General features: G+C 41.4%; 1 long non-coding RNA gene across 1 annotated transcript; it reads right to left on the bottom strand.

The window, feature by feature from the left end:
• Positions 1–9,201: 9,201 nt before the first annotated feature.
• Positions 9,202–9,864, bottom strand: LOC143140196 (uncharacterized). Its single transcript, XR_012990575.1, has 3 exons — positions 9,738–9,864; positions 9,465–9,501; positions 9,202–9,365 (listed from the first exon to the last, which is right to left on the bottom strand). It is a non-coding gene; the product is annotated as an uncharacterized LOC143140196 (long non-coding RNA).
• Positions 9,865–10,257: the final 393 nt, after the last annotated feature.

Raw genomic sequence — 10,257 nt, 5'->3', positions numbered from 1 at the left:
GCCACAGGGCCCGGACTGTGAACAGGAGGAGAGTGCTGACTCATTGAAGCTCCGCGTCTCAGATCTCGCTGATGATCATCTAAGCGCTCCTGCACTTCAGGGGCTGTCCATCTCCCAGCTGGTTTATATTTGAAAGACATAGCCAGGTGAGGGTCTGGGCAGTGAGTGACAAACATCATCACAACTTCAGCACTCACGTCCTCAACACATCTACCCCGCCTGCGGAGACATTCATCGGCAACATCTATAGCCTTGTTCAGACGCACCCAGTAGTCTAGTGCACTCTCACCTTTTTTTGGAAGTGTGCTATAAAAATCCGCCATGGGCATGCCAGAGTATGGGAGTTCACTAAAGTTCTGCTTCAGTATATCAAAAACAGCTGCAGGATGACTACAGGGGTTAATTTCTGGGTTGCTACGTAGTGAAACCTTCACAATGTCCCTGGCTTTTCCCATCAGTCTGCTTGCTATCACATCATACATTTCAGCAGTACCATATTTGCGTCGGCGAATGTAAGCCTGCATCAAATCTTCCCATTCATGGACAGTGCATGTGTCAGTACGGTCACCTCTGAAGAATGGGGGTGGTTTAATATCTGATTGGACAACCACGTTCAGCCTTGAAGCATCCAGGCAGCCCCCTGAACAGGTTTGTGGAGTATGTGCTGGGTCTGAATGAGTGTTAGGTGTAGAGTGATGCATTGTATTATTAATGTCATGTGCTTGCTCTGCATGTCTATTGGTAGGATAGCCAACTGCATTTACCACCCGTTCCGGTGAGCTTCTAATGACGCGGGTAATGGGGGTGGAACATGCTACTGGATTCAGAACTGACTGGCCTACTCTCTGATAACTGGCCTCTCCATCTGATTCCATAGAGTAACCCCTCCCAAGCCCATTAGATACGTAAACACCATTCAATTTTGAAAATGACATTTCAACAGTAGTGACTATACCAATATATCAAATAATACCAAATACTGCTGAATAATTTCAAAACCACATGTAACTTGTGATGTAATATCACTAACTGAGAAGCATTGGCCTATTATTTCAAATGAAAATGCAGTAGAAAACCAGGCAAAATAAAATCAGTTAGTTAATTTCAATAGTAAAATATAAGTAATTTCTCAAAAAGAAAATACTAGTGCAGGCTGAGCAATGTCTAGAAAGCACAATACTAATCTAATCTTACGTCAATGACTTACGCAGACCAGCGTATAAATTCGGCTACACACGTCACTGAACAGGAGTCGCGTCGGAGGAGGCTTCCATGCAGAAGGTAGCTAGCGGCTGTCGCTAACGGCGGTAGTAGTAACTTCAACAGCAGCAGCCCACGGTGATCTAGCGAGCGCAGATCAGATGAACCAATCTGCGTTGTGTTGATTATTAATAAAGATGACCCAAAACGAGCACGGGATACTGCTGGAGTTTTATTCTGCACACACGCACAGCAAAGCATACAGTACAGGGTGAGTTCGCCAATAGCTCCTCTCTCCATAAAGATATTAGACAGGGCAAAAACAAAAATGCATGTAAAGTGAAGAATAATAACAAAACATACCTGCACACACGCACAGCAAAGCATACAGTACAGGGTGAGTTCGCCAATAGCTCCTGAAAAAGTTCACACGTATAACTATATTGCAGGTGCTAATGTGCTATCCCAACTACCTAGCTAAACTACTGTACATCACTGTAGGGCTATTTTTGGCATGTGGCTAGACGGAGGTATACATGTAAACAATGCATTTAAAAAGTAAATTCACAAAAATAACTCACAAATAATATACATTAACTGAATACAAACAATATAAAGTGAAGCAATCTTATGGATGACAATATTTAATAGAAATATTTATAAGATTGCTTATGAGGCTGCAATCAGTCAACCTACCTCTCTCCATAAAGATATTAGACAGGAAAGAGGAAGGGGGGAGACAGGGGGGTCAAGACCAAGGGGGAGAGGAGGGGCTACTAGAGACCCTCAATACCACTGTGTAATAAATTGAATAGATTTAAACTGTAACTAGATAACCTAGATCTATTGTGCAATTATGTGATTCATACAGTAAGTATAATGTCTAACCTGTTACACTTAGCATTTTGTGAAAAGAATCATTAAGGCTACATTGACAACTCTTAACCATAAGCTGCCTGTATATTCTCTAATAGGCCTATTTACAGATATCTAGGCGATGTAAGCACAGCAAAGTTTTAAGAAATGCTTAAAGCCGAAAGACCATGTTGAATTTTTCTACAATTTATTTCAAAACCGGATTACTCTGGAACAGCTAACTATACACGGGAATGCTTTACACTTTTGTGTTCGGTAAGGTCTGCTGTTTATTCTGATATATGGGTTGTCATGTGTTGCGTGAAGAGTGTGTAGGCCTACGATATTCCACCGAGACGAATGGATGTGGAGATGGGCACAGAGAATAATTATTAAATCTCTTGAAGTTAATTTTTCTCGCGAACTGTTTATCACAGCAAATAGTGGCTATAGCACCGTTTAAAAGCTGAGAAAAGGCTCTTTCATGTGACACATGTGTGATGAGTAGCCTACTCGAGGAGTTCAACAGAGAAGAATGGATGAATTTGGACGCACTTCATTTGCCTTGTAGTGAAGTGAAGCTGAAGCGCAGCGTCTCCTGCGTCTCACTGGTAGTTATTATAGGTATGTTCAAATCAGCGCGATTTACCCTTATAGGCTACTGCACATTACACGATCTGTACGAGATGATCCGCAGCAAAGTGAGAAAGTATTTAACTCTTTGTAGCGCATGTGAGCGCTTCCCCCCCACTTCAACCTGAATATTGGTGGGGACATTTCAGTCGTAATCTGACATTGGTGTGGACACGTCCTTCGGTCCCCACGCAAATCTACGCCCCTGAGTGAGTGACATTTGGGTAATTTTCTGCGGCACACCTGATGATCTCTCACTAGTGTGCCGCGGCACAGTGGTTGAAAAACACTGATTTAAACTATTAGACTACACTTTTCTTTAATGTTATTACATTGGTGGTGTGTAAGTCTAATTGACTGCCTGCCACTTTAAGGACGTGAGAGTAGCGAAATAACATATCTAAGTGGATTGGAACGCTTGCATCTCACTGTGTTTGGCTACGACTGGAAAAAACTTTTTGCATAGTGCATTACGATATGTGGATAGAATTCGGAATGTTTTCTATGTCATTAGTTAAAATAAATGTTAAAAAATAACTTGTATGAAATCATTCTTGGATCATAGAAGAGGTAAATGTCTTACAATGTTATTCATTTCTATGATTTTAGTAGCACTGCACTACACAAACTGAGCCCACAAGCTAGCAAACATGACACGAGCTAAAAGGACATCTCCAGGTGTAAACGTTTGTCAAATGTCAGTAAACCAAGTAGGCCTTAATTAACTTACTTTCATAGCTTAGGCTGGTTAGCAACACTAGGTTGAGATGACAGATGCAAGTAAAGCAGATCATTAACGTTAGCCTTCTATTTATTGTCATCAAAACGGCAGAGGAGTGAACAAGTTATAGGGCAGTCTCTGCAGAAGTGAGTGTGGCATCTGAGTCAATATTCTGCGCGAGGGGCTCTTGTGATGGATGAAATTTTACGGGGAAACCATGATGATTGGTCAAAGTTGCAGTGTTTGGACAAAATTGCTAGGTCGCCCAGAATTCACGAGGATTTGCTGAATTTGCGTTAATTGTTGCGATCGCAACATCGCAAATTCCTGGAGTGACTGGTATATGATATGGTCGTAGCGCTGGCCTATTGCATGCCTAGGCAGTTTAAAAGACAATTCTCTGCCCGCCCCTTGGATTAAGCGAGGTGAATGGTTCGATTCCAGACTATACATTTCAATGATATAGGATTGCCGCCAGGCTAATAAAATATGTGATTAATCGTGATTAACTATAGAAATTCAGCGGTTAATCGTGATTAAAATTTTTAATCGTTTGACAGCACTAATTTTTATATATAAATAAAAATGCAGTGAGCCACAGTGAAAAGCATTCATTAGCTCCATTATTATACATATAACATTTTAGCCATATTGACCAGGGACTTTTATACACTGTACGGCTTAAACTACAATATCACTTTGAAAAATGAACATTTTACACATTGATTATAGTGAGGTGAGGCCTTTCAATGCTAAAAGAGAAAAAATCCCAAATGAATGCAGCTATGTTTATTAGAATATTAATGAAGTGCCTCTGGGCATATTTTGGGGGATTTTCTAGATAAATTAGAGATGATTCTGGAGAAAAAGCCCTTGTGAGCTTTCTTTTCTGATGAAGCAATAGTCGTCTTGTCACTCGAGTCAACTGGTGCACCACAAGGTAAGCAGTCTGCACATAGGATAGCTACAAAACACAAAAGTTATGTTCATACATTTTCCCAGTCATCCTGTAGTTTTTGTAATTTTGCATGCAAAATCAGAGTTGCTATCAACAATGACCAATGTCTTACCTGGATCAACATGAGCAGATGTCGGATCCGAGTTCTGATCCACGTTGATGGACTGCTCCTTTCTACTACTGCCTGACTTTGATTTCTGATAAATAAGCATGCAATAAAATGGCTTAAAAAATGGAGAAGGGGCAATTGTAAATTCTAATTAGAGAAGCTGTAAAGCATCAATGTGAATTATGAGAGGAGCACTACATAAGCTTTTGACATTTTTGTGTAGCAACTGTATGCCTACAGTACAACATATTACTTGAATCTGAACAAAACCGTAATTATAGTATATCAATTAAATATATTTTACCTTGATATGAAAAAAGGCCTTGATTTTTGATAGTTTTGGTAGGAAACTAAGTGTCCGCTTCTTGGTCTTCTCTTCCTTTGGATTTGGCGTAATAGTGGTTTGCATGAATTCACGTGTTAGGGATGTGACCAGAGACTTCTCAAAACAAGGATCCTCTGACATCATCGCCTTCAGGAGAATGTCCTTACTGCCAAACTCATGCATAAGATCATTGTAAACGGCTCTGAATACTTTTTTAATGCTCACGTCATATAGACAGGCCATACTTTTTGCTATGCCCAAGGCAGCATCAATTTCTGTAATTACCCTGTTAATTAGCACTCTACATATATCTAACATATCATCAGAAAGTGACTCTTGATCATTCAACTTAGAAAGTAGTCGAATGACTAATACAGTGACCAGGCTGGTGTAATCATCTGAGGTGGAATCCACTGGGTTCAGTGAAGGATAAGGGGAACTTATTAAAATGTCCTTGCTCACTGAAATCTGCGTGGGATCACCTGAGCAAGGTCTGCCAAAGAGATGCTCTGGTACCGGCTGCTGGTCCGCTTGCCCCTCTAAATCCCCTGTTATTTGCAGAGTCGGGGCTAGCATGTTCATGACATCCCTCGTCATGACTGTGGTAAGAACTTGTAATGTGCTCTGCAGTATTTGCGAAGGAGATCTCGAGGCACCTTGGGGTACTATTTCAGATAAGGAATGTAGGAAACTGGGGCAAGATACAGAGGATGAAGCATGTTGGAAAACTCCTTCCACATCCATATTCCAAGGTGATGGAATGTTGAAGCAAGGAAGGAACAAATGCCTTACTGTCTCCTCAGCATAAATCTGCACAATCTGTCTGACAATATTTTTTGGGGGGGATTTGCCACTCTGTCCCATGCTCAAAAGTAGAGAATCAGAAGCAGACTTTGTGGCAGCCATTCCTTTTTGGTCCTTAAAGCAAAGATGGTGAATCAGGTTAGCAAGATTGTGCGAGAGTGAGCTCAGTCTCTCATCACACAGCAATCTCTCCATCCTTTCCCCCACTGAGGTAAGATCCTGAGTGAGTGAGAGCGAACAATCCTCATTCTGCACATCCAGCTCAGCAGAGATGGTGTTTACAATGTTGACGATTGATTCACGAGACATAGGAGAGGGCTCATTTTCATCCATGTCAATATAAAGATGGTGCACTGGTGGTGCTTCAGCAGGTGTCTCACGAAGGCTGAGGACTGCACCGGGTAAGACCTCAGAGCTCAGTTTTGATAGTTTGCTTTTGGAAGCAGTGGATGAGGAGGAATTCGCCCTTTGTGGTTCTTTCATTAACTGGACATCCTCCTCTCCAATGTTGTCTATCATTGCATTGACTATACCTCTTATCATTTGGTGGTCCTCATCCAAATCAACAGACTGTACAAGTTCCTCCAGAATAAAACCAAACGCCTTGTTAATAGCTTCTTTGTCTTCGTCCTCAGCTTTGGGTTGTGTGTGGCGGTACTTGGAAAATATTTTTTTCAGTTTTCTCTTGAAGCTTTGGAATGTTTTGCAAGTGTTGGACCAAATTGTCTCAATAGCATCTTCAGATGTTTGAGAGATGCTATGTGAAGGTTGTATATCCATATCAGTGCAGTCTTTCATATCATATGAGCTTTCTGGAGTGTCTGAGGCTGTGGCTTCCAAAACTTTCTGCACCACATCAGTCACTTGTGTGACTAAATCAGAAGCAGCATTATGTGCCTCCAGGGAAGAAATTTGTGGGTCTGCCTGTGAATCCAGAGAGTATGTTAAAGTCCTGACAGCGAGCAATAAAACATCACTCACAAGCTTTGCAGCTTTACTTTGAAACTCATCCTCTGAGAGTTTCTGGCTAAGCTTTGTAGGTGAAGGGACTGTTTTGTCAGTGTAATCCTCATCGCCAAGTTTTTGAACAGGTGACTCAGCAAAATAAGCTTCAAGTTGCAGAATTATACTTTGGTCTTCAGTTGAGACAGCAGGTGATATATCACACTCTGCATTTTCACCCATCATCTCATCTTTATATAATGTGAAAACCTTGATCAGAATATCTTTGGTGGTGTCCTTGGGATCGACCAGTGGGTGGATGTTGTGCTCCTCCGAAGGGGGATGCTCAACCTCACTGATGGAACTTTGCTCGTCTGTAGGTTCCTTCACTAGTTGTTTATATGAGCGGATTCCCTTGAAAGATATTTGACCAAAAAACTCTTCCATCTTGTTCAGCAAATGTTGATGCAGTTTTGAAGCTGTAGAGAAGAAGTTCCCCTTATGTGGCTTGTCCTTCATAGAATGCAAAGACTCAACACAACTCTGCAGGTCAGTCACAAACTGATCTGCCATTATTGACGCAGCAGAATCTACATCTACATTAGGTCTGTCTTGCTCAAATGCTTCAGTGTCAGAAGCCTCTCTTTCCACCGGAAGGAAAAAGAAGGAGCTCACTTGAACCCTTTCTGGCAAATAATGTTGATCCAGTGTGCCACTAGCATTATGTTTTCTTACTGTTTTAAGTACGGCTTCGCTTACAGTCCTAAGAGCATTTGTTTGAAACCTTTCGCTAGACAGTTTTTGAAGACATGCCAGGGAAGAAGACTTTCTGGATGTTGAATCAGAGGTCCTTGTGACATTCTCAAACGAGTTCTTGTTGGATTGGTCACTGCTGCTCTCTAAGGTCATTGAAGAGGTTGAAGAGATCAGATCATCCAGTTGGAAAATGACATTTTCCACAAACGTGTCAGCCGATGTGCTTAAGGATAAAGATGGTTCCTCTGACTCCTTAGACAAGAAGGGGGTAAGGATCCCTTTCAAGGCTTCTTTCGTGCATTCATCAATCTGAGTCTGGTTCAAATTAAATTCACCTAAAGCCACACTATGTGTGCCATCACTATGTGTCTTTCTGAGAAATGGCCTGGTATGGGGCTGAAGCTGCTCGCTACAAGTACTGGTTGGTTGAACACCAGAGTACTGAGGGTTCTGAGCAGAAAAAGCATCAGTCACCTGCAGGGCCTCTATTTTTTCAATATCAGGGATTGACATGCTTTTGCGCCACAGAATCAGTGGGTTCTTGAAAAACACCCCGATCTTTCGTTGGACTTTGTTGTAAAGCCCTTTGGCCGCTTCAACAGTCTGATTTTTAAAAGTAATTGGTACCACAGAGGACTCACCGAATTGGGTGTCACTTGCTGTTTCGTCATTTTTAAGTGATTCTCTTGCACATTCAGTGGATTCTATTATAGATGTAATCTCCTCCACAAATGCATCGACGATCATAGAACCAACAGAGTGAACTGGATGAGGAGAACAACTAGAGAAAAGATCCTTGTCTTCCATAATGATGTTACTCTTAAGAACAGACCCAGATGGAAAACAAGGTCCAGCTGAAGACGTGGAATGCACTACTTTGACCTTTTCAGTGAGAACATCACTGATAGCCTTCTTTGCCTTTGTGCGGAATTGGTCACTTGAGAGCCTGTCCAATGCAATGCTTGAATTCTGGCCAAGTTTTTCTTTCTCAGAAACGTTGAGCTCACCAAGGTCATCGGTACCAAGAGTACCAAGAGCAAGGATATCCTTAGAAGAAACACTTTGGCAAGCCAGCATTTTAACAGCCCTCTTCATAGTTGCAAGTAGTTTTTTATTAGGATGGGTTTTGTCATTTCCATCCAAACATGTTTCCATTTCCTGTATGATGGTAGTCATTGCCTCTGCAGTAGTTGAAACCAAAATGGAATTGTTTTCAATGTCTTCCACAAGAGAAGAAGTCTGTTTTTTTGAGGGCTTGTGTTGTTGAGCCATATATGTTTTCAACTTCAAAGAAATATTTTTCATTAGTTCAATACTCTTGATCTTTTGAAGTGAAAGTGCAAATCTTGATGAGCTTTGCAAGTCTGGGCTGGTCTCATTAAAGGTTGAGTCTATAGCTTGTGTGACTTCTGTCACAATGGCGTCAATCCATTCTTCAGAATCTGGAGTTAAGCCAGCTTCATTCAATTTGGTAAGACTCCTCTGGACATTGCGCAGGATATGGTCCTTTGTGATTCCATGCTGGGGTAATGAAGTAGTTTGCAGGGAGGTGCTGGACCTTCAGAAAATCACAATAGTTGGGAGTTAGCCCATAACATTCTCTACAAGCTCAAAGGTTTTATTTACATATCCCATTACACAGTCCAGATGCACAAGCAAGCACATACATTACATTTACAAACTTACAGCCACCACCTCTGTCAATCTGCCAGGCCATTGGCATTGGCACAACATACCTCTTTCCAGAAGAACTGCGTGAGCTCATGAGTGGCTCATCACAGGATCTTAGAGATGACCTGCTACCTGCTTTGGAGATGACCTTGGTAAGGACCCCCTTTTTAAGTTTGAAGACATCCTGATCATCTTCAATGTAGATTATTGATGGTTTTTTTGGCCTAGTGCCGATGACGTTTACATAGCCATGGCTCTCATCTGGTGCCATCAAAAACTCTGGGTCCTCTCCTAGCCTTCTGGCAAGGCTTGGCATGATGACTTTAAGTGCACTCAAAGTAACATGTATAGCTATGATCAAGCACACTTCAAGAAAATGTGCCTTTGTCACCTGTTTTGAATGGGGAGAAACCATTTGATTTTGAATACTGCAACACAACATTTCTGATCAGGAAAAAATCCCTCAGCAATTAAGACCAATTGTACTTACAGGGTTGGTCATAGCATCAGAAAATGAATCCCATTCCCTTCAGAACAAAACATTGAAATTGATTACTAACAGTTACTGTGGCTGTAAAGCACCTGTTAGAGCAAGATCCTGGGACTGATATAAAATCTATATATGTACTACACTGTGAGTCACTTAGATAAAAGCACATTTGTGAAATTAATTAAATAATGATACTTTACTGACATGGCTATCTAAAATGGTACAGTATATGTCAAAGGGAAATTCATTGTGGACACAAGGAGAGCTACTTACTCTTTACTGAGATCTGTAATGTAGTCACGCAATGGCAACATCTCCATCTGGATCCTGGAAGTGGACAGCTGATGGACGCCCATGTGAGCCTCTGTTGCTATGGGCTCTGAGGAGGCTGGCTGAACTGCAGATGGAGAAGATGAATAACATGATAGAAGATTAACAAATGTTATTATCGAGACATTTTAATTGTTAAGTTATGATAGAAGGAGAAAGGGAAATCTAACCATTAAGACTCTCCTCCGGTGCCGTTGCTTCCTCATGAGAATCCATTATTTTCTGGAAGACAATACATTCCTTATTTTTAACATGCAGCTATTTGTTCCCAACAGCATGCCAGAGTTTTAAAAGCAACTAGATATTTGTTAGAATCTACACATGCATTTGAATATAGTAAGGTCAAGGACACATTATGCCCTTTGTCCAGGCTGTGTACTATGTCCATCACAATGACCACAGGAGGCCGTGACCGCCTTGACAACCACAGCTGCACTCCAGTAACCCCCATGGCAACCCTCTA

The sequence above is a fragment of the Alosa pseudoharengus genome, unplaced genomic scaffold, assembly GCF_046254945.1.
Source record: "Alosa pseudoharengus isolate Yale_2024_CS ecotype anadromous, Long Island Sound unplaced genomic scaffold, YU_APseudo_1.1 YU_APseudo_1.1_scf_23, whole genome shotgun sequence".
Taxonomy (NCBI): domain Eukaryota; kingdom Metazoa; phylum Chordata; class Actinopteri; order Clupeiformes; family Clupeidae; genus Alosa; species Alosa pseudoharengus.
This window is presented reverse-complemented; position numbering and strand designations above follow the sequence as displayed.